General features: G+C 35.4%; 1 protein-coding gene across 12 annotated transcripts in view; it reads left to right on the top strand.

The window, feature by feature from the left end:
- Positions 1-23,028, top strand: part of PTPRK (protein tyrosine phosphatase receptor type K) — a 566,426-nt gene that overhangs the window by 396,878 nt on the left and 146,520 nt on the right. The window lies entirely within an intron of this gene.

The raw sequence follows: 23,028 nt of genomic DNA, 5'->3' as shown, positions 1-23,028 counted from the left end.
CAATGCAGAGATGGCTTACTCTGACAGGTATGGAAAAATCATTAGCAGAGACATTGTGCTTAAAGGTGGAATAATCAGAATTAAAAGAAATAAATAGGTTTAGGCAAAGTCAAGATCCAAATTAAACAGAAAGGATAAATCAAGTTAAGACAAATTGTTTAACTTTCAAAGCAAGAAAGAAGACCCATACTAAGCCAAGATGGTTGGCTTTACAGATCATGAGTCAGATAAGCAGTAAGTGCAACTAATAGAAATATTTCCTGATGAAATCGATAGGCCCCCTTTAGCCTCACTTCTCAAAAATGGGCACTGGTAACAGCTTTAATAGAAAGAATTCCTGCTGCAATACGTTAACCTATTGGCTTTTGTCATTTCTGTTGCTTATTTAGCTCTCATTTACCATTTATTCCACAAACACGGTGCTTTCTATTAGCTTGTGAATATACAAAACTAACTTCACTATCAAATATCTCCAGCATCAGGAAAAAAAAGAGTGACTACCTCTGAGAGTGTTGTAGATATAGCCTGACCTTTCCTTTTTTTTTTTTTTTTTAATCTCCAACAGGACAATTCCTTTGGAATTTTTTGCTATATCTTAAAAATTGATGTGAATTTTGCATTCTTTCTTTCTTCTGGCATTTTCACATAACATCTCCCCTAAATCTTTGGAATCCAAGGAAGGCTGGCCATTATTCACTCAAGGTTTGTCCTGTCTCCTGTGGGCACACACATATTCTCGTTTGAGAAACACAGTAACATGCAGATGTTGCTCTGAAGAAGTTCACCATGAAGATTTGAAATGATGTTTGCTTTGAGTACTATGGGAGCCCTGAAAAAGGAAGTGGTGGATGGCCCTGTGTTCATTGAGAAGGAGATGTTTCAGCTAAACTTGAAAGATAAGAATGCTTTTGGTAGCCTGAGAAAAGGAGAAGATGAAGACCTTCCAGTCTGAAGGAAGGCACCCATAGATGCATAAGCAGTGTGGCTGGAGGTGGGGTGAGAGTAGCTCAAGATGAAAATGGAAAGATGAATAATCATCACCTTTTTGACTAGCTAAGGAAACCAGGGATTTGGGTCCTTATATAGTATGTGAGTGACTCAGCATTGAGAGCCATCCTTTTACTTGTTTGTTATTTTATTTTATTTTTTTCAATTCTGATTTTTTTAATATAATTTATTGTCAAGTTGACTAACATACAGTGTATACAGTGTGCTCTTGGTTTTGGGGGTAGATTCCCATGATTTATTGCTCACATACAATACCCAGTGCTCATCCCAACAAGTGCCCTCCTCAGTACCCATCATCCATTTTCCACCCTTCCCTCCCCCATCAACCCTCGGTTCATTCTCTGTATTTAAGAGTCTCTTGTGCTTTGCCTCCCTCCCTGTCTCTTTGTAACTATTTTTTCCCCTTCCCTTCCCCATGGTCTTCTGTTAATTTTCTCAAGTTCCACATGTGAGTGAAAACATATGGTATCTGTCTTTCTATGACTGACTTATTTCACTTAGCATAATACCCTCCAGGTCCTTCCATATTCTGCAAATGGCAGGATTTCATCCTTTCTCATTGCCAAGTAGTATTCCATTGTCTATATAAACTATATCTTCTTTATCCATTCATCAGTTGATGGATATTTAGACTCTTTCCATAATTTGGCTATTGTTGAAAGCACTGCCATAAACATTGGGGTACATGTGCCCCTATCAATCAGCACTCCTGCATCCTTTGGGGTAAATTCCCAGTAGTGTTATGGCTGGGTTGTAAGGTAGTTCTATTTCTAATTTTTTGAGGAACCTCCACACTGTTTTCCAGAGCAGCTGCACCAGTTTGCATTCTCACCAATAGTGCAAGAGGGTTCCCATTTCTCCACATCTTTGCCAGCATCTAGTGTTTCCTGAATTTTTAATTTTAGCCACTCTGACTGGTGTGAGGTGGTATCTCAGTGTGGTTTTGATTTGTATTTCCCTGATGATGAGTGATGTTGAGCATCTTTTCATGTGTCTGCTGGCCATCTGGATGTCTGTTTTGGAAAGGTATCTATTCATGTCTTCTGCCCATTTCTTTACTGGATTATTTGTTTTTTGGGTGTTCAGTTTGGTAAATTATGTATAGATTTTGGATACTAACCCTTTATCCTATATGTCATTTGCAAATATCTTCTCCCATTCAGTCAGTTGACTTTTAGTTTTGTTGATTGTTTCCTTTGCAGTGCAGGAGCTTTTTATCTTGATGAGGTCCCAATAGTTCATTTTTGCTTTTATTTCCCTTGCCTTTGGAGACGTGTCGAGCAAGATATTGCTATGGCTGAGGTCAAAGAGGTTGTTGCCTGTTTTCTCCTCTAGAGTTTTGATGGTTTCCTGTCTCACATTTAGGTCTTTCATCCATTTTGAGTTTATTTTTGCTGTATGGTGTAAGAAAGTGGTCCAGTTTCATTCTTCTGCATGTTGCTGTCCAGTTCTCCCAGAACCATTTGCTAAAGAGACTGTTTCTTTCTCCCATTGGATACTCTTTCCTGCTTTGCCAAAGATTAGTTGGCCATACATTTGTGGGTCCAATTCTGGGTTCTTTATTCTCTTCCATTGGTCTGTGTGTCTGTTTTTGTGCTAATACCATGCTGTCTTGATGAAGGGAACTTTGTAGTAGAGGCTAAAGTCTGGGATTTGGGGGCCTCCCACTTTGGTTTTCTTTTTCAATGTAACTTTGGCTATTCGGGGTCTTCTGTGGTTCCATTCAAATTTTAGCCATCTTTTTAAATGAAATCAATGTGAAAGCCCAACAAATACTTCTATGAATATATATTTATTTCAAAAATTTGTAAACTTTCCTTATAAGCCAAGAGCATTTTGATTAAAAAAATTACTTTATTGGGTTTGGATGACAGCTGCTCTCTTGTTAGTATCAATATCCAGTTGATTTTTGCATTTTGTTTTAGTTTCATGGTGTCAGGAAAATCTGGATTCATGTAGATAATTCATGTAATTAGAAAAAAATATATTTTCATACTTTATTTGCAATCCCAGGGTAATCTTTTATAATGCTGATCTGGAAGCTTAAAAGAAGAATCATTGGAAATTTTTTTCAGTGCTGAATCACTAAGACAGTTTATCTGTTGCTCTCAGTGCTTACTAGCAAAGAGTTCAGTGGGTGAGGTAAGCCAAAAAGTAAAGTATTGTAAGGTACCATTTAAAAATCATCTCAATTATTTCAATGTTCTGCTCAGACAGATATTTAGTATGAGTTAGCAAAGTCATTTTTACCTTACTTTGCATGTTGAGTCTAAACTTCAACTTTTGGTTTCATCAAACACACATTCCCTACAAGTAACATTTTGATCCTGAATCAAGAAAGTGAACTTGTTCAGCTAAATAAAATCCTGAGTCAAAAGCAAGCCAAAACATTGCATCTGTGTTCTAGTTGAGACATTAATGCCACTTCAGCAGCAAAAATAAAAAAAGGAATTGTTCCTTTCATTTCCAATGGCCACTACCAACTTGCCTCATGACCCAACAGTGAGCTTTGGTTTGTAGCAAGACATCATAAAGTCAGTGCTATAATGTAAAGATTATACATGAATATGAAATACAATTTATAGGCCATTATCTCACAGTGTTCAGAAAGATGCTGCACTTACCAAACAACAGTGTTTGGCAGTGCAATAAATCACAGCTGCCTGAACACAGTAAGGCCCTCACTTTTGCCACTGTGATTTCTCCTACCACTGCCATAGCATTCTTCTAAAAGGCTTCTCTATGTGGCCTTGGGTAATGTAGTAGACCTCTCTCTATCTCTGATCCCTAATGGGATAATATGATAATCTTAGTACTCTTCATAATCCTAGTACTATTTTAAAATAATAGTTATGAGGATTAAAAGAACCAACATCTGTTAAATAATTAGCCTAGTTCTAGGCAGATAGTGGGTATGAAGGGTTGAATTGTATCCTCTCAAGAGAGGGGTTCAAATCCTAACCCGCAGCACCAGAGACTGTGATTTTATTTAGAAATAAGGTCTCTGCAGATGTAATTAAGATATAAATTAAGATGTGGTTGTACTGAATTAGGGTGAATCCTCAGTCTATTCACTAATATCCTTAGAGCAAAAGGACAGGCACACAGGAAAGAAGGCCATGTGAAAACAGTAGAGAATGGAGTTATGCTGACCCAGCCAGGGAAAGAACACGAAAGATTGCCCACAACCTTCAGAACATTTAGGAGGAGCCAGCCCTCCCAGCGTCTTACTTTCAGACTTGTAACCGTATCTGTGGGGAAAGTGTACATTTCTTTTCACTTAAGCCATCGTTTTGTGACAGTTTGTTACAGCATCCCTAGAAATGAATTCTGTAAGTAATCAACAAATTATAGCTGTTATTATCAGCATTGTTATTGAAACTAAGTCCATATTTAGTGTCAGACATAAATTTTGTTTTTTAATAACATTATATGGTAGAATATATGCTAAAACAAACTTAGATCTTTGTTATGTTTCGTAGTCATGTTGTAATTATAGTCCTCCATGAAATAATTTTGCAGATATTCATTGCATTCTACACACTAAGGTCTCAGACACTTGTTATTGTCATAAATAGTGAATGTAGATGATAAGAAGTAATCATAAATTTTTCATATTATAGATGAACCTTTGGCTCTGAGTAAAAATTTTGAGTATATTGCTTTTATACTGTTGTCAATATTGTCTACCCAGGTTGAAAAATCACATTGTCCAAATATGATTTATTCCTTATTATTGATCTTTATGACCTTGACTCTTCCATCATCGAATCTATTTAGAAATTTTCTAGTAGTATTTATTTCAACTCAAATGAAATGTTTTAATACTAAAATTTAAATAAGCAATACTCACAACGACCCAAGAGATTCATTCTACCAGTATTTACTGCATCTTTGATATGTCTCAGGAAGTTGTTCCAGGTGTTTAGGACACATCAGTGAACAAAACAAAGATTCCTGCCCTTTTCAGACAATAATATAGTAAGTAAGCCAATTATATGATACGCTAGAAGGAAAGGAAAAAAATTCACCATGGCAAGAACGTGAGTCAGAGATATGTCCTTCAGCTTGGGAATTTGGGAATTGGGAATGGGAATTTACAGATCAGCATTGAGATAAGGCAAAAATGATCAATGTGGTAATAGATTAGAGTTGGAGGTATTAAGTATGAACTATTCTTAGTTTAATATAGGCAGAGATGGTTACATAATAGAAATATGTAGATAGAATGTGTATATACATGGGTTAATATACACACACACGTATTTACTTGCTCTGTCAGTTGAAAGGATGTAGGAACAATGCCACCCCAGTAGTTATAAGCTTTCCTGTTATCACCCAATACCAATTTTCAGTAAAAGGAAACAGGGCTCCTTGAAAAAATGACAGATTCTAGGACTGAGGCAGGAAAAATATAAGATGACACTGGAGCATCTTACAGTGTCAGAAAGTAAGGAAATGCCTTAAGAAAAAAAGGAAGAAAGAAGAAGAAAACCCATAATGGAGAGGTGGGGGAGAGTATGTCAAAGGGACAAGAGGGGACTGAGAAAGCTCCCAAGAGCTAAAGCAGGAACAATTTGAGTAAAACAAAGTAGCTTTGGATTATAACCTGAGTATTAAAAAAAAATCATGAGTCCATAATGCTATAAATCATTGGATAAATAAATGAGAAAGAATAGGGGAGCCTGGGCAGCTCAGTCGGTTAAGCATCTGGCTTCATCTCAGGTCATGATCTTGCACTTTGTGACTTCAAGCCCTGCATCAGGCTCTGTGCTGACCACTCAGAGTCTGGAGCCTGCTTCAGATTCTGTGTCTCCCCCTCTCTCTGTCCCTCCCCCCCCCTCAAATAAATAAACATTAAAAAAAATAAAAAACAAATGAGGAAGAATAGGTAAGTCTCCTGTGCAGAATAATTCCAAATGATTTATGTAGATAATTTTACCTTCACAGAGATGGAATATAATTTCTCTTGTCCTAGAGGTTGAGCTTTACATAGTGACTTCCTTCCAGAGATGATAGTTTGCAAAGTGGAGGGAAAAGGAGTTGCACTGCCATAGAGAAACCCAACGAACACTACTTCAGCCAAGTGATCAGTGTCAGCATCAGCAGTGACAAGCTACACGGATACTCTGTACCCTTGATGTGATGTGATGAGAATGTCACTCTCTACCTGTGTGATCTCCTGTCCCAAACCCATACCCAATATAATCCTGAGAAAAGCATCAGACAAACACCAGGAGAGGGACATCCTCCCAAATATCTGACCAGCACTTTTCAAAACTGTCCAGGTCATCAAAAACAAGGAAAGGCTGAGGAACTATTATAGACCTGAGGAGCTGATGGAGAAATGCTGACTAATGTAGCGTGGTACCCTGGATGGGAACCTGGACTAGAAAAATGACATTGGATAAAAGCTCAATGAATCTAATTAAATCTGAAAAAAGTAAGGAGTTTACTTGTTTATAATGTTTCAGTTCATTAATTGGCAAAGGAACCATATCAGTGTAAGATATTAATAATAGCATAGTTTGGTAATGGGGTAGATGGGAACTCTACTATATTTGCACTATATATATATATATATATATATATATATATATATATATATATATATTGTGTGTATATATATATATATATGTATAGTATAGTATGTATAGTATATACATATACTATAGTATAGTATATGTATAGTATACTATACATATATATGTATAGTATAGTATATATGGTTGGCATATATATATATATATATACATATGTGTATATATATATATACACACATATATACTATACATTTATGTATACTATATATACATATATACATATGTATATATATATACACACATATATATATATGCCAACCATATATACTATACTATATACATATACTATATATATGTAAGCCATGTAGTATATATATATGCACTATAGTATAGAAATAGATATAGAGATATAGAGATAGAGATAGATATAGATAGTCTAAATACATCATTTATTAAGAAAAAAGAGCAGTGATCTTGCTTGGACAGTGTTATTGGAGTGGTCAGTCAGGGCTGATGTTAGAAACTCCAGTGCAAACAAATTGCCTCTTGCCAGGTATATTAACGTCCTAGGGCTGTCTTAAATTACCACAAACTGGTGGCTTAAAACAGTAGAAAGTTTCTCTCTCACAATTCTGAAGGTCAGAAGTCTGAAATCACGTGTCAGCAGGTCCATGGTCCTCTCTGAAGGGTCTGGGGGAGAACCCTTCCTTGCCTCTTCCAGTTTCTGGCGACTTCTGAGTCTCCTTGGAGTCCGTTGGCTTACAGATGCGTCCGTAGCTGCCATCTCTGTGTCTCCACATGGTCTTGTCTCCTGTGTTCTCTGTTCTTCTCTTATTCTGTCTCTTAAGGACATTCATCGTTGGATTCAGGGTCCACCCGTATCCAAGGTGATCTCGTGTAGAAATTCTTTAATGGCCTCTTCACAGAGCTTAAGTGTAAATAAGGCCCCATTCTGATGTTCCAGATAATGACATCTGCTTGGGGGCCACCATTCAATCTATTTATGCCATGCTACCTGCATAAGGTATTGAAACACTTGTATGGCTAAAGAAGCCTGTAGAAAAATTAATTAATCTGCAGTGTAAGTGAACATACTAGTGGTCTCCCAAGTGTTAGAGGTGTCTTGATGATTATAATAATAATAAATAATCATTGTTGAGCTCTTCCTGTATGCTGGGTACTGATGTGAGTGTTCTGTTCTTATTATCTCCCTTAAGCTTCATATTTCAATTTTTCTTGATTTACAGATGATGACATTGAGGCACTGAGAAGTGAAGGAACTTGTGTAAGGTCACACAGCTGGTCGTTTTCAGACTTCTGTCAATAGTATGTTTTGTAGTTAAAATACTGCAAATATATTAAACATTTTTAGAAGTTCTGACTCCCTCTGTGCAACCTGAGGCTTCCACTTTAAGGCTTAAATCCGTGGGGGGCATTGAGTATTTTTTCAGCTGCTTGATGTGAAGAAAAGTTTTAGGTCCCTTTTGTTAGGGGTTCCTTGTGAGGGAGATCAGTCGTGCTTTTTAATTTATAGCATGTCAGTAGGATTCCATCCCAGTTTTCCCACTATAATCCCATCAACTGTTACCTTCTCTGATCAATGTCTGTTACCCTCTGAAAATGACTTACTTTCTTATTTGGGTTTCCCTCTTTCTAGTACAATTTTCTTTCCCTTTCCCCTATACATGCACATACATGCCTTTTTCTCCATTTAATTTGTGTCTTCCCCCAAAGAGTTAAAAATCCCATCTGAATGATATAAAGACTTATGAACTCTGCTACAAGCAAATGTAGTATTTCTGAAGGCTACTGAATGCTTGTAGATGCCAAGTAAATGTATATGATGAAATAAGTGATTCAAACAGAACAATTAACAGATGGCAGGAACAATTATATATTCAGATTTCTGGCCAACAGCATTTGGTAGATATAATTACCTTACAGGTGTTAACTGCCCTTCTATCATGGAATGAGACATCTCTGAATACTAGAGAGGAACAGTTAAATGACTGATGGCCACAAATTAGTAAAAATTCTATTGGCTCATTTTTTTAGACATGAATCAGAAAGCTAAATTCAGTTCTTGGAGTCTAGTGCTAAGTTCAGAAAAAGTGAAACTTGAACAGGAGAGCAGGTGTGGTGTTATCTTAACGTTGATTGCTGGGGTAGGGGAAAAAAAGCCCTGAACATTAAAAGACATTTCAAATTCACTCGACATTTGGAAGGTACAAAGTCCAAAAGGCAATTGGTTAGGGAGACGGAAGCAGCTGTTACAAAGCATTCCTTTGAGTTTTTTAAAAACTTACCTGTTTCATATGCAAAAGATATTATAATACTGTTTTCAAAAAAAAAAAAAAAACCCTGTGTATAGATTAGTTTGTATATGTTTCTTTATAACCTGAAGAGTATTATACTAGAATGCAAATACAACTTTTAATGCTGTTATTTTTAATGTTTTAATCATTTTAAACAGAAATATTTGAAAACAGATAAATGCATTCACCAATTAGGTCATTCGAGAATTATCACTTTATTTTTGTATTGGTAGGTTGGTACTTCCATTTAACAATTCTGTCATTTACAGCTGTCAGCCAAAGTATCAAATGAGTCGCAGTCCCCACCACAACTGTTATTGTATGATTAAAACTGAGAAATGGCTTCACTTCCCTTCTACCTCTGCTCATCTCTTAATCTCTAAATGTGAGCTCTGCTCAGCACCATCATTTCATGCATATTTCTTTTACTTTCATTTAGTTTTTTTTAGGTGGTGCTTGCTTCATTATTGTTTTTATTGTTTTACAAAGTAATAATTTTATAATAATTTTGTAGTCTTTGAACGTAAGCATGACTCTTCTAAGGTATTTTACTTATTGTTGGACAATAGTTATTACTCCATAAATACTTTTGATTGATTGCTAAAAACCTATTGTAAGTAACTAGTTTTTGGGTTTTTTTGTTTTTTTGGTTTTTTTACTATACTTCTTATCTTCCAATCCTATAGAAGAAAAAAATGAATGGAATTTTTCCCCTATAAATTAGAGGGAAAATATTACTCCAATTAGTTTAGTATGGTAAAATATACTTTTGGTAGCAAACTTTTAAAGTTGTTAATTTGTCCAGCTAATATACAGAGAGAGGGGTGCCTGGGTGGCTCAGTCAGTGAAGCATTGAACTTCGGCTCAGCTCATGATCTCACGGTTGGTGAGTTCAAGCCCCACATCGGGTGAGCTTAAGCCCCGCTTTGGGTGAGCCCCGCTTCTCTCTCTCTCCCTCTCTTTTTCCCTCTCTGCATCTCATGGGATTTGCTCTCTCACTCCCTCTCTCTCTGCCCCTTGCTCACTTGTGCCCTCTTTCTCTAAAATACATATTCATAGATATATGTATGTATACAGAGACAGATTATTATGGAAGGAAGTATATTTTGTGCTATATCTTTTTTCCCTTGTAATGAAAATCTTGATATTTAGTAATGTAAATGTTACTTTATTAAAATATGTCATAATTTTCCTTTATCATTATATTCCCTCTGATAATAGTTGAAATCAAGTATGCTGATTTTTGTTAATTTAAACTGAAAAGCAAGTTTGTCTTCCATTGTCTAAATATTTGTTAACAAGCTTAATGCTTTAAATTTTCCTTTTTTCTTGTGCAGTTAAGGATATCATACTTTTCTGCCTTGATCAAGGTGAATAAGCAACATACATTTCAACAAGCGTTACATACATAAAATATAATCGTTAACACACACCTTCACTCTTACCTAGTTTCTAAGTTGTGATTTGGTAATGTATTAGCATTAAAAAATCGTCACTCTACCCACATGCCAATGTGTATCCAGTGTCTTTTTCATAGATTTCTAATAGTGAAATTACTGTATTCAAAATAAATAATCTAAAATTGACATAAAGTTCTATGTTCAGTGACACCCTTGTTTTAGGGTGAAACAGCTCAGAAGCTTCCGAGTTGGGACTCACTGAAAACAAGAAGAAAGTTGCATTTCCAGATAGAAGACTTTTAAGAATAATATCTTCAAATATCTCAATATTAAGAGCAAAATACCAAATTCATTATGGGAATATAATTTCAATTAAAAAAAATTAACGTTTATTTATTTTTGAGAGAGGCAGAGTGCAGCACAGAGCCCTACGTGGAGCTCCAACTCACGAACCATGAGAACATGGCCTGAATCGAAGTCAGACGCTTACCTGACTAAGCCACCCAGGCGCCCCTATAATTTCAATTTTTAACCACATCTATGAGAAGAGATTTGCATAACAAAGAAAGTAGAATTGGTTTGTGATAAAAACAAATAGCATCTTCCTTGAAAATGGGATTAGTCTAAAATTGTATAATGAGAACACAATATTAGAAAACTGATAAGTCTCCAGTAAATTAGTTAAGTGCTATTTATTTCAGTTAACATGTTTTTCAGATTTCATTGTATTAGAATATAGACTTCTTCCTGCAATGATGAGACCATGGAAAGAAAGATTTAACCTATTTCTAGTATAGAGGGAACAATAAGAACAATCTCTTGCTATTGTTGTTGGAATTCAAGGAACTGACATGTTAAGCACCCAAGTGCCCAGCTCAGAGCTGTTGCTTAATACATGCTGTCATTAATTACTTTTTAAAATACGTCCATTACACTACTTGGCAATGAGAAAAAAATGTCATTTGCAATAACATGGATGGGACTGGAGGGTATTATGCTAAGTGAAATATGCTAAGTGAGAAAGACTGATATTACATATTTTCACTTGTATGTGGAACTTGAGAAACTTAACAGAAGACCATAGGGGAAGGGAAGGGGAAAAAAATAGTTTCAAACAGAGAGGGAGGCAAGCCATGAGAGTCTTAAATACAGAGAGCAAACTGAGGGTTGATGGGGTGAGGGGATGGCAAATGGGTGATGGGCACTGAGGAGGGTGCTTGTTGGGATGAGCACTGGGTGTTTTATGTAAGCGATAAAGCATGGGAACGTATTCCCGAAGCCAAGACCACACTGTATACACTGTATGTTAGCTAACTTGACAATAAATTATATTTGAAAAATAAAAAAATAAAAAAATATGTCCATTAGTTCAATTGAAAATGGGGAATATCTAACACAAATATATTAGAAGCTTTTCTCATAATCATTGTAGTTACTTATTTTCCATTCCACTCAAGCCCATTATAGTGTTGTGAAATTAATAGGAAAAAAATCATAATTGAGAAACCTATGTAAAACTGAAATATTTCTCTTTTGGGATGAAGTCAATTTGGTCCTTGAGTAAATTTATTTTTCTAGCTATTATTTTCTTATAGGCAGCTTTAGCCTATTTCTGGAAATAACTGCCAAAGTCAGCAACATTATTAGAAATAAATCCTTTGAGAAAATATTTTCAAGCCACTATTATATTAGTTCTGAATTTTTTCAATATGCCTAAAAAGTTTATGAAATGTTTTTAGCAAGAAGTTAAATATTCAAAAACTTTTATATTCTAAGAGACTTTATATTCTTCATTTGGAGAATATAGTTGATACTTAAGTAACAGTCATCTAAAACGGAATGTCATTTCAATCTTTCAAAATTAATTTAAAGGAATAACAATCAAAAATATGTTTTTAAAAAGATTCATGGCATGTCGATTTTTTGTTTAGTTCTATTTTCACGCTAAAATTTTTAAAAGACATTTTGATGACTGGAGAGAATCAAGCCCATAAAAGTATGTTTTACTCATAGTAGATTTCATTTAATTAATGGATTATGCATTACTCTAGCAGATGGGTGAAATTTAAATTTACTCACGTCACTTTAATTTGTTCGCCTGGCTTTTTCAAAGCAGCTGATTTGTTCTATTAGAGTATTTAAATAATGTCTCTGACTGTTCTGTTCAAGACTAAATACACCTTTACCTGAGAGAAATCCAAGAAATGAAGAGGTTTGGCAAAACTCATGTATGGGGAAGGGAAGTGCTAGTGTGGCTTCAGAACTTCCGATGAAGTTCTTTACAAAACAAAGTTAAGCAAAGTTGATGATTAAAGATGAACAAGAAAATTTCCTTCTGTTTTAAAACTACAATGGATGGAAAGCAAGCCCAGAAATAAATGGCTGATTTCTCAAGTGGAAAGAGGTTAATAGGGGGTGCCCTGAGGATCAATTTTAGTACTGATGGTATTAAATCTATTAATGATTTAGAAGTCAAGATGGGGTATTGCTAATGTCATCATTTTATTTTTCCTAATAAAAACAAGGAAAGATTAAGAACGCAGCTGAAAGAAAATGTGCATTTTTAAAAAATTCATTGGTCTTATAGAAAAAAGAGAGTCAATTCCAAACTCTTGGCTATTCTATATTTGCATGTTAATGGCTCAAAAGAAATCAACTGGGGAAAACATTTCAAGCTTTATTATTAACATAAGAGAAGAAATGATGTGTAATTCAGCTTTCTTCTTGCTTTTCTGAATTCTATGTCCTATATTCATCAAAAGAAGTTTCCATATTAGAGGAAAATAATATATACATATATACCAAAATTGTATTTAGAGCAGAAATACTTATTTCTTTTAGTCACAGTATTGGGACAGGACAGCTGACACCAGTTCATGGTATTTGCTCAACACACACATGCCACCATGCAAGTCCATGGTTACCTAGATTTTTTGCCATCGGGTGCATATAGAGTCAGTCATAGATCCCTTTACTGGAAAGTCTGATGGGTAGAAGAATGAGTGCAGTTATTTTGAATCATAGGTCACTATGATTATTATTTATTATCATCATTGTTGTTTGCCTGTGAATGTTGTTGTAATCAAAAAAACCTTTGGATAATGCCCGGATTCCTTCTATCTTCTGCGCTGAGGCAGCCCTTGTGGAATTTGTGCATTTTCTGGCTCTTGCATCATACTTACTGTGTCACAAATAAATAGTTTAATTAAGAAAATACAAGAAACTTTAGAACAGTATGAACACTTAGGTCCTGAAAACTAGACTACATTTAAAAAAAAATTGTGTAGGTCCTAATGGATAAAAATAAATTAGCCTGAATTTTTAGAATACAGCACACTGCAGAATGTAAATATAGCAGATTATAAAACGTCAGCTCTGGGAAACACCTACTTCTGTAGTGAATATATTAATTCACTTATTAATAATTAAGCTTATTAATGTGAGATTCTTCCTTCTAAATTTTGAAAATCTGCACAATCTGAAATGTTACACTCTTTTCAACAGTATTACCTAATCAATTTGTTTTGCTTGATTGCTATTGAATATATATTGATAATTACCTTAAGTTACAGTCACACAAAGCTTAGTATACAAAATTGGTTTCCAAACCACATTTCACAAAATTGTGTATTCCTGGGAGAACTTTAGGGGATTATGCATGCTGTCATCATGATTCTGAAATTCAGATAAAATTGTTCAGCAAAACAGTTTTGCTATTCCCATTAATTTAAACTTAAAAATTTAGTGTTATAAATTTGAAATTTGTAATTTGAAATTTGAAACTAGATTTTAGCAGGGCGCCGGGGTGGCTCAGTCAGTTGGGCATCCAACTTCGGCTCAGGTCATGATCTCATGGTTCGTGAATTTGAGCCCCGCATCGGGCTCTGTGCTGACAGCTTGAAGCCTGGAGCCTATTTCAGATTCTGTGTCTCCCTCTATCTCTGCCCACCCCCACCCCCGACTTGTGCTCTGTGTGTGTGTGTGTCTCTCTCTACAAAATAAGTAAACATAAAAAAACCTTGAAATTAGATTTTAGGAACAACTTCGTTTTTTCTCATGGTTATTTAACACAAGATTCTGTTTCTACCAGCATGTTACATATAAGTGAACAAAGGCTTGGAAAGGCTTATAACTTTTCTATGATCACACAGCTAATCCTGGATCCAGATTTGAACTACACAGTCCAGTTCCAGAGACCCTGCCCTTATCTACTATATGATATACTTGCCTGCTGGTTTAGGTATAGGATTTCCTTTGCAGTCTTAGAAAGAACAATGTATTGTTTTTAATTCAGGCTTTGGATTTAACGCTCTATGATTGTGCCACACCTTACCTGTTCCTCTTTGACTGTGCCATGTCTTATCTGTTTGAAAGATTATTGTGAAGGGGCACCCTAGTGGCTCAGTCAGTAAATCATCTGACTCTTGATTTTAGCTCAGCTCATGATTTCATGGTTTGTGAGTTCCAGCCCCTCATCAGGCTTTTCAATGACAGTGTGGAATCTGCTTGGGCCTCTCTCTTATCTCTTCCTGTTGCTATCCCTCCCTGACTTGCACTGTCTCTCTTTTTCTCTCTCAAAATACATAAATTAAAAAAAAAAAACTTAAAAAAAGTTTTTTTCAGATTATTGTGGATATGATTCTTGATTTTCCCTCAGATACATAATTACCATTAATGTGTATTTGTAGCATGACTTTTTCATGACCAAAGAAGCTCAAAATTATTAATAAAATACACTTTTAGACATATTTTTCAAATTCTTCTCATATATATTATTCCATGTCATAATCATGTCAAACTTGAGAGCCATTGGAAGATAAGTATTTATATTCCTATTTTATTGATAGAAAAATGCTTCCGTAAAACTGTAGTATGAAATTTTCTTCTTCACTCTTTTAATTGATCCTAAATGACTTCTATTAATACTTGGTATTGCCAAAACTCATTTTTATAATCCATGTTCTTTGATAAAATCATTTCCCTTGTGTCTGTTAACACTGCCATATTTTTTGGCATCCTGCACATTTTAATCCAAATGTATCTTTGAATTGTGCCATGAAGCAACACATGGGAAAACAGAGGCAGGGTGGAGAATCCTAATTTTATGGTGAGCACAGATGTGTTGCCTAGGACTTTACAAAGGAACTGGGACCTTAGTTGTGATTGTCCTACATGTATGACCTGGAGGATCCTGGGGAACAAGCGTGACTAAAAGACACAAAGAGTAGGTGATTGTGTCCAGCCAGGGACACTGAGCAGTTCAGGTTGGCTGGAGACCAGCATGACTGTGGGGTGTGGTGAGAGGTGCAGCCAACAGCCAGAACATGCCCATACTGAAGAGTGCCTGGTGTGCATTCAGGACCGTTTGACATTATCCTGAACGTGACAAGGGAACAGGAATGGCATGATAATATACATTTTGGGACTATCACCCTGGAGAACAGTATTTTCAGTTAATTTTTCAAAGACAGATTGAAGACACGTGTATAAACAGACTGGTGAATGCAGAAAATCCTATGTACTGTGATCTTTACACATAATGGCACAGCTTGATGTGGGCACTGGCTTTTTCACAAACCTCATTGCCCGAACTCTACACTCCCACCCTACCTGCATTTATTTCCATGGCCCCTCTGTGCTGCCCTGTGCTCTGCCTCTCAGCCTTCAGACGAAGTGCCTGCCTGGAGGCATTCCCCCAACACCTGACTAATAAACTCCTTTGCATCCTGCAAAATGTACTGCCTTGACCCCTCTTCAAGGGAGTCTTTCTTGATGCCTTATTACCAATCAAAGCTCTCTTGTATGTTGTATTAATTCCTTTTAGTTTTCCTTTATAGCATTCATCACAACTTTCATTAAACTATATATTATGCCATTAGGATGTTTACATTATGCTATTAAGGCTAGTAGGCATAAGTGTGTGTGTTTATATATGTGTAGGAGTATCTTATTGTGGGTACACAAAATAACAGTTAACAACAGTACTTTGTAATTCTTACTAAATTTTACTCCTGTCTGGGTGTACTTATGCGTATTGTTTTTTAATTGAAAAAACACCACAGATGCATTTTATGTCCATCTTTGTAGGATTGTTACATCAAGAGTTTTTTCCCCCGTGTTACTAGAAACAAGAGAAGGCACATCGAATTAGAAGTAAGGAGTGTAGTTAGCAGGCCCTTTCATTGTTCTAAATGAAACCTAGGAGTAATGAGGAAGGGATAAGTGTTGGAGTAACAAATAGTAGGATTTGGGGATTGGTTTGATATGTGTATGGAAGACGAGAAAAACTAGTAGGATTTGGAGCTTGATTTGGTATGTGTATGGAAGAGGAGAAAAATTAGTATATCCAGGGTAACTCTTGGGTTTGAGAAAATGAGTGGATGCCTATAGAGAGAGGAGCCTCTTTGGGAAAAGATACTATCGGGGGGAAAGATGATGAGTTCAGTTACTGACATGATTTTGAGTTGCCTGTCAGAAATCAAACTGCAGCTACTCAGTGACTTAGGCTATTCGTATTCATCACTGAATTGAAAGCAAAAGAATATGGCCTCTGAACTCTATGTGTTAAACTATATTTAGGTACCATGTTTAAAACTGGCTTAGTGAATTATTAAGGGAGATTATGACTCTTCTTCCCCTAGAGGCTTTTTTTTTCAAGTACACAGATGCATTTGTCTGTTGTTTTGAAAATGATCTTGCCAAGGCAAGGGACTTGCCAGCCCAGATAACCTGTCGAGAACTCTCCCAGAGCTGGGAACCTGTGATACAGTTATTTTTATGTTGACTTTGTTACATGCTTCTGTTGTACCACAGTTTTGAAAAACAAATGGTTTCCCTACACTAAATCATAAATTCATTGCAATTTGCTCAAACGTGTTTTCTCCGCCATAAAATTAAATGCCAAGATCTCATATTTACTTTAAAAAGTACTAATTTTTCAATGACTTGGTTTCCCTTTCTGTGTGTTTTCATCCAAAAAAGTTATAATATATACCTCAGAAAACTGTATCGTGTATACAGTCCTGAATGCAGTTATTTTTAGATGTTTTACCCCCATTTTCTTCATTAAATTTCTCTTCAGTGTAATCCAAAGTAAGGGCAAAGAGCAAGGACTTGGTGTCATTAAAACAAAATACAAATTAAGCATGCCATATTAAAAAGTTTGAATAGGAAGCTAGAGTCAGTTTCCAAAAGCAATTTTTTTGTTAAGGGAATCTGTAGCTGCCCTCATAACCAGCTGTCTGGCTTGTCAAGATTTATTTCACCAGATTCCAACATGGATAGTGAGAGTAGTGATCTACCTTACAGGTAGAATTGAGCATTCATTTTATCACAAGTCATTTGTAGATACACCCACCATATGTTAGACATTGTGCTGGATTCTGGGAATAAAAAACAACAACAATAAGACAATTAGAGGTGCTCACATTCCAGTAGTAGAGGTAGGCATATGCAGTAGTAATGTAAAAGTATAAATTCTATGATAACAGTATCAAAAAGCATTATAACAACATTTAATTGAGCAAGGAAGATATATAGGATCAAAGAAGGATTCTTGGAGAATACCTGAGCTGATATAAAAATAAAAAGGCTAAGTGATAGTGTTGAGCTGAGTGATAATAAGGAGGCTGGAGAAATTAGGCAGATGAAATGGTTGAATGTGGGAGGGGCCATCAGAGAAAGGAGTGTATAGACATGAGGAGAAACAGCAAAAACAGATTTGTGGAGGTCAGAAATACTCCTGTGGAGATGGAGAACTGCAGGTAGATTGGTAATCCAGAAACATGAAGAGGGAGACCATGGTGTGAAGACAGTGAAGAAGTAAGAGAAGCTTGGATCAATGAGTGCATCATGTACTTTGCTAAAGAATTTGAACTTTACCCAGTACATCAGTGTCACTCATAACTTTGGCATCTACAGAGGACATAGGGCGTTTAATGCAACTTGGAAAACACAAAGTAAAACTATATCTTAAACTGAAACTGATATTTGTTTCATATCAGAAAAAAGTCATTAACTGCAAGTTTCATTATTATTTGTATATAGATTTAAAGATAAATATTCTGAGAAATGTCTTAAGTTCTAGATATATTTTGTGTTTTCTCTTTTCCTTATTTTCTCTAATTTAGTAAGTACTAACTTAGAGGTCAACGAGAATGGTCTCCAGCAAATGTTTGGTGACTGTCAGTTTTGAATGTTTGGCTCTAATGTGGAACCAGAAATGATGAATAGATATTTTATTGTAAAGTACTTTTAGCGAACTGTCAGATTCTCAGTTGGCAAGCATATCCTACTCAGAAGCTTGAGAGGTAAATGTTTTAATTTAGGACATAATAATAAAATAGATTTTAATGGATTTTTTTGTTGTTGTATTCGGCACTACAAATCATGGGGTTTTTAAAAAATATTTATTTATTTATTTTGAGAGAGAGAGAGAGAGAGCATGAGCAGGAGAAGGGCAGAGAGAGAGGGAGAGAGAGAATCCCAAGCAGGCTCCTTGCTGCCAGTGCAGAGTCTGGCACAGGGCTTGAACTCATGAACTGTGAGATCATGACCTGAGCTGAAATCAAGGGTTGGATGCTTAACAAACTGAGCCACCGAGTCACCCCTAGAAATTATGTTTTTATATTTCATTACAGCATTGGGTATATTTTTATTTAGTTATTTTTAAGTTTATTTATATTCAGAGAGCAAGCAAATGGGAGAGGGACAGAGAGAGAAAGAGAATCCCAAGAATCCCAGAATCTGTGCTGACAGCACAGAGCCCGACGTGGGGCTATATCCCACGAACCATGAGATCATGACCTGAGCCAAAATCAGAGTCAGATGCTAACCAACTGAGCCATCCAGGTGCCCCTGGATGTGTTTTTAAATATACTTACCAATAGAACACCAATCTCTTCTACAAATGTAGAAAACCACTGTGTGTTGAATTAGGTTAAATTTGCTTGTGATTGTGTTATTTGTACTGCTGTTCAGTCATGTCAAAAAACCTTTCTGATCGTAAAAATGAAATATGATGGTATTATAGCTCTGATATAATAGTTTTAGACCATTCAATAAATTGAATATATTGCTGAAATCGGATTATTTGGGCATGCCACTCAAAATCATTGACATGGTTTTTAATAGCGTGATCAGTGTCAGGAAGAAATGTGTTTCTTTCATTCTTCAATTTGAAACCTATGTGAATTTCTTTCACTCCATAATCAGCATACCTGAGTATGGCAAAGGCAGTCTTGTATTCACTGCCTGTTCCCCACCCCCCCCCACTCAATACATGGAAGATTCAAGGCAATTATATTCACCATTTTATTATTTCCTTCAACATCGAGTCAGGATCAGGTTGTATTATGCTTAACTCGTGGCTGTTCTCAATGAACCAAATATCTGTACTGACATTCGAGTTTTATTTAACTCTCTTTTCAAAGGGCCTGCTTTCCCCTCTGCATACATAGCTGTGTTCTATCAGCGTTGAATCCACTCCTTGTTGCTGCATCTGTATGTAGTGTTGGTTTTCAGGGATGACCGGGGTCAAAAATTTATAGAGCTTTGTGCCCTCGAGTTTATTTATTCCATTCATTCATCAAGAGTATATCCTCTGTAATCAGTGGTTTGTTCAACTGTTAAATGGTATGTCTTCCACTACTTACAAGGGACAGCCACTGTTCTTCTACATCGGACAGCTCCTCCCATGCTGACATTATGCAATCTCTAACAATGGTCATTGACAAGACATTTGGCTTATAGCTTTCCTCATTTTTTGAGTGCATAATATTAACGATTAACTTTCCTAGTGGCTTTATACACCTTTAAGAATAGCATAAATTTGAAATCTGGTTTTGGTCTTTCCTCATCTTTGATCATTTGTTATCACTATTACTGTTGAAAACATTATTTGCTCTCTTTCTGTAAAAGTCTGTTTGCTTTACTACAGAGGTTGCTGAACTTGTTTTGAAAATGACGAGAAGGTATCAGTCGATGTAAGCCACTATGACAGCAATTTATTATAGACAATACAGTCAGAGCTAGGGATGAGTGGATCACCAGCATAAGAAAATCAAGTACTCAAGTTGTGCTTCACTTTTTGTGCTTGTGTCTTTTTTTTTTTTTTTTTTTTTTTTTTTTTTATCCTCGTCCTGGCACAAAGAGATTCACATTATATTTTGACACTTGACTCTTGTTCATTCTTTATGTTAAGGAATTGGATATGTTTATGTTCACCACTGGATTTAGACTTTGATGAACCAATTCTGAGACACTGATACATTTTTAATTGTTGCTGTATAGCAACAAAAATGTACCAATTAAAAAAGCAAATTTAACATGTGTGAATAATAACACACACAGCTTGAAAATAAGTTAGATGAGAGAACTGGACCAGCACCGTCTGAATGGCAGGTGTGTGCCATTAATAATGTAACAATTATTAAGAATGTAAATGGGTTACATTGAAAATCATAATTAATCTTACATTTCAAACTTCTGAAACATGAAAAGGGGCAAAGTTGGGAAGGATAGCGTTCATTTAGAAGGTTGATGTGGCTGTTCATTTGCATTTAGCTACTCTGATGTTATTTAAAGAGCTATAATAACAATAGTATAAATTAAATGTAACTACGGGAACATAGTAGGCATTTTATGTTAAACGTGTTCTAATAAATTTTAATCTCTTTCAGTGGAAATCTTTATGTATGTCATTACTTATGTTCTCCAGATTTCTTAACATAAGTTTTGTACACTATTAGAAACAGTATTTTTTTTGAGGGGTCACCAAAATTAGATTTGAATTCTGGCTCACCATCAATAAGTTACTCAGTACCCTCCTATTGTCAGTTTCATGTTTTATAAAATTATGGGGGAAAAATACTGGTCTTTTAGATTTTCTCTGAGCATTAAATGAAATAATACACTTAACGCTTTTTACATAGCACACACTATGGATTTAATACTTAAATGACTCTACACTTTTTTCCACACTGTGTAATCGTATCAAAAGGCTAAAATTTTGTTATGTATCTTTTATTAGTCTATTGGGTTTTTATCGACACTATTTCATTGTCTGGGCTCATTTTTATTCACTAACATGATTAGATTCACTTGTTATTTTAGCATAGAGAGGAAGCGATAACAGTATAATTTTTAAACAGTGCCATATTGACACTAAAACAATAGTGACTCTTAAGAATGTGCTTAGGAACAACTAATTTTGACTGAAGTCTGTTTTTGCTTATAATAAAGGCTTTGGTTTGGTTTTGGCATGACCTGGTAACATCATGAAGCAGTTGAGATCACTTTCAGATCCATGTGAAGTGAAAAGAAAATTTCCATGATGAGATGGTTGACAAATGAAAAGAAATGCAATTGTGTCCAAGAAAAAGCGGGGCCTCTTGCTGCAGGGGTCCTTGGCGTGTTCCCATGAAGGGGGCTGCTATCTGACTCAGCAGGCAGTGTCATCTCAAGTCAGTCTCCCAATGTGAATCTCCACCCAATGATGCAGAGCGGCAGTGAGGAATCAGGCTTTCCATTGCAGAAGCCTGAAAATCCCTCTTTTCCAAAATGTCATCGTGTTATTTTTTAACAGAGATATTTTCATTATAGTTTTAAAAGAACTGTGATGAATTAGTACATGTGTAACTTAAAATAGGCAAGTTGAAATACGTTAACACTTTTTTTTGTTTTAGTTCTTGATATAAAGAACTGAAAGTAACTGATGATTTGTTTGTTTGTTTGTTTACTTGAACATAACTAGTGTGTAAAGGCATTGAATAAGTACCATTTATTTCCCCATCATTTTTTGCCTTGTACTCCTTTGGGTTACAGGTCCTAATACATGCTTCTGCTCACTCAAGGGGCATCTGTAAGACAAGATGATTGTCTTTAAAGGAAACAGATTTAATGTGTTCATTTCGTGAAAACTAAAGAAGTTATTCTTCATTCAATAGGTTAATTTTAAGTAAGAATCTACTATGTGACCTTGTGCTTAAATCAATGATGAATGCAAAGAGAAATGGCATAATTTTTGTCTTTGCAAAATGCACAGTTCCCTTGGAAGAGAGAAGACATTCTAAAAGCCTAAGAAACATCATGTTAGACAATATTAACTTTACCAGGAGAGTAAGATAAAAAAACGCAAACATGATGATGAACTTGAATAAGTGTTTTAGTTAATATTTTCAATATACAGTGTTTAAGATGTCAGGAAAGTATGAATGATATTTTTGAAAAAGCATTCCCTAAATGATTATAATAATCAAACTGTGAATGCTGTAAGAAAAATGTTGCAAAATGTCTTTAAAATATATATTTCTGGTGTACTTCATTCCTTGATGAAATGGACAAATGAGTTATACATGACTTTAGAAAATGCATACAAAAATGCATTCTCAAAGCATGTAAAAGAAAAAAGGAAATGAGATGGACAGCCATACCTCAATTGCTGACTACTATACTTTAATGACTTTTTAAGGCCTTCCATTTATTATGTAATTGTTTTGAAAGAAAACAAGCAAGCAAAAATCCTAAGACCAAGTGAGTTATAACTAACCTTAATTGTTGAAGTATAGTTATTTGAATTTTTGACTTTAGTTTACTGATGAGAATTTAGTAGGAGATGACTGGCTATACTGTCCTATATTCAAGAAAAATCATTACAATTTCAAAAGAATCAAAATTTCACTACTTGGATATTTCTTTAAACTGAACCCAGTTTTGAAGAATTCATAGTACAGTACCCTTTATTAGGTGTTCAGATGGTTTGTA

This window comes from Neofelis nebulosa, chromosome 6 (assembly GCF_028018385.1).
Source record: "Neofelis nebulosa isolate mNeoNeb1 chromosome 6, mNeoNeb1.pri, whole genome shotgun sequence".
Classification (NCBI taxonomy): domain Eukaryota; kingdom Metazoa; phylum Chordata; class Mammalia; order Carnivora; family Felidae; genus Neofelis; species Neofelis nebulosa.
Note: the sequence above shows the minus strand (reverse complement) of the source record. Positions and strands in the feature narration are given on the sequence as shown.